We start from the raw sequence: 3045 nt of genomic DNA, 5'->3' as shown, positions 1-3045 counted from the left end.
AATGTTCTGTATATACTCAAATGTTCGTTTTCGGCACCTTATGCCAACATTGTCAAAATTACAGATTAAATGTTACATAAGAACATGAAATTTTATAAAATTCGTAAATTATAAATTGTTATAACTTTTCATTTTCTTGGTCAATTTTCACAAATCAAATTGCAGTTTATAGAAGCATTTAACAAGCTCGCGGTCACAAAAAATCAGATGTAACAGATATTGCGAAGTACCCAAAATTAATAAAATAAAAACTAACACCATAAAACGAATGGCACGCATAGACTAATAATTGACGGCTGTACTCGCAACTAGTATCGGATTGTCGATGCCACAGTAAAGATCAAAGGACTGTACGCACGCGCTATGTTCGAGAGCGGAGATGTGCGTCCTTCTGTTGAATTACCTTGCAACAACAATGCAGTATTGAGACAGATGGATTGCTGCATGCAGGCGAAAAAATGCTGATGGCTCGAGGTGGAACCCGACAGGCAGGAACGTTTTTTGTGCGCCAAACATCTTATTACTGGTGAGTCAACCGATTTGTTTCTATATGTTTCATCATAGGTCTGTAGGCTAGGCTAGAATAGAAATAACATTTGCTCCAATCCATTTTATTAATTATTACGGTAGTAGTCTAGAGTACTCTACTGTACTTAGGGCCTAGATCCTGAAAATGTTCTTCAAATTCAAAGTGAATGGAGACTAGGCCTAGGGCCTTGAAAACGCCACAGCTATGCTAACTAGGCCCTGTGTATTGTTACATTACTTTGTCAAACACTGTTTTTATTTTACAGGAAATTCAAACAGAAGAGATTATAACATTCATTCACTCACACATTTGTTCATTGTTTTAATTTTAAAGTTTACTTAACTTTTTCAACCTACATTTATTACACTTATAATTTTGTTTCAGGTAAAGCAATGAAACGACTGGTTGACCAAGATCACCCAGATAATGTCCCAAGTATTTTGAAGTTCAACCCAACAAATGAAGAGATTAATATAGACAGAAAATAGCAAGATACAATTCTGAAAGAAAGAGAACAGGCAAAGGTTAAACTAACTAAGAAAAAAAAATGGCAGTTAAAGAGAACAGGAAGAAAAAACAGCAACAAAAACTTGGGTTGGATATGAATGTGCCTTCTGAAGCAGTGCCATTTACCAGCAACATAGCTACAAGAGGCGTCAGGTGCCAGTCACCAACCACAACCACTACCACTGAAGTGCATACTCAAACTTGCTCATTAGGCTTAGAGTTTGATTATGTAAATGAAATTAATAGTCTTCGGAAAGAAAGAAATGATGCCACTGAAAAACTTAAAATAACCAAGATTCTATGTTATGAAAAATTCAAACAATTGCTTCATCTACAGTTGCTGTTGCACGAACAGAATATGGGCATTTAATTTCCAACAAATGAATTTCGTTGTGGCAATCACAAGTAAAGAGGCCATCTGGCGTGTAGAAACAATGTAAGGGAATTCCTTGCAGAGTTTAAGGCCACATATTGCTATTTTGAAATTACTATGTTTTGTGTTAAGTAATGTTTTGTTTGTCATTATTGCATTGCATTCATTTTCAATTCCCCATTTTAGGGATGGAATGTTAGAATGTGACGATGGATATGACTCTTGACAAATCTTTGAAATTAATGATGTGGATGGATTGTTCATATTTGTGTGCATGATGTCATATACCACAGAAGCTGTTATATTTCCGGTTCTAATTAAATGCCAAGTTGGCGACAGTGACTGGTTAATTGTTGAGTTATATATATAATCAATGTCTTCTTCTGATAAAATTTGTATGAGTGGTGATGAAGATGATGATGGAGATGATGATGTAGCATTGCATACATATAGTTCTCTCAAACCTTTTGGAATTTTAGCCCTTGGTGGTGGAGTGAACGTAGGAATAAAACTATTGCAGTGTGCAGAAAAAGTATTCAAAACTACGGAAGCACCTAAGTGCCATTCGGCTTGACGACTTGTCAAGATAATTTATGTTGTCAAGTCGACATAATATACATATCATGTCGACATGGCGAGATAGATTATCTTGACAAGTCGTCATAGTAAAAATTGTATGTTGTCATGGCGAGATAGATTATCTTGACAAGTCGACATAATATAAGTTGTATGTTGTCATGGCAAGATAGGTTATCTTGACAAGTCGACATAATAAAAATTGTATGTTGTCATGGCGAGATAGACTATCTTGACAAGTCGACATAGTAAAAATTGTATGTTGTCATGGCGAGATAGATTATCTTGACAAGTCCGAGATAGATTATCTTGACAAGTCGACATAGTAAAAATTGTATGTTGTCATGGCGAGATAGATTATCTTGACAAGTCGACATAGTAAAAGTTGTATGTTGTCATGGCGAGATAGATTATCTTGACAAGTCGACATAATAAAAATTGTATGTTGTCATGGCGAGATAGATTATCTTGACAAGTCGACACAATAAATATTGTATGTTGTCATGGTGAGATAAATTATCTTGACAAGTCGACATAGTAAAAATGTTATGTTGTCTTGGCGAGATAGGTTATCTTGACAAGTCGACATAATAAAAGTTATGTTGTCATGACAAGATACAATTTGTCGACTTGTCAAGATAATCTATCTCGCTATGTCGACATGATATGTATATTATGTCGACTTGACAACATAATTATCTCGTCAAGTCGAATGGCACTTAGGTGCTTCCGTACAAAACAACAGGTTTGTTGTTTAAAAAATTCAAGTCAAGCAAAAGCTTTTCTATTTCCTCACGTGTTTGGTTTTTATAACATCTTGGAAACAATTTTCTGCCATTATCATTGTCTCTCTTCCTTTTTATTGCTCCCTCGGAGAAAAATGAAATACTTGCTATAGGTAGTGGTTTGATTTTCTCAACAAAATCTACATTCCATTTGCATCCTTCATCGGTACACGATACATTGGTATACCCGCAGCCTTACTGCTGCCTCTATTTTAAATAGGATTGCACCAATATGGCTGCACGACTCCCCTAATCTGGATTATAAAAAAATAGAT

The sequence above is a fragment of the Anneissia japonica genome, unplaced genomic scaffold (genome assembly GCF_011630105.1).
Source record: "Anneissia japonica isolate Jap-2015-1 unplaced genomic scaffold, ASM1163010v1 scaffold287985_len465408_cov153, whole genome shotgun sequence".
NCBI lineage: Eukaryota > Metazoa > Echinodermata > Crinoidea > Comatulida > Comatulidae > Anneissia > Anneissia japonica.
This window is presented reverse-complemented; position numbering follows the sequence as displayed.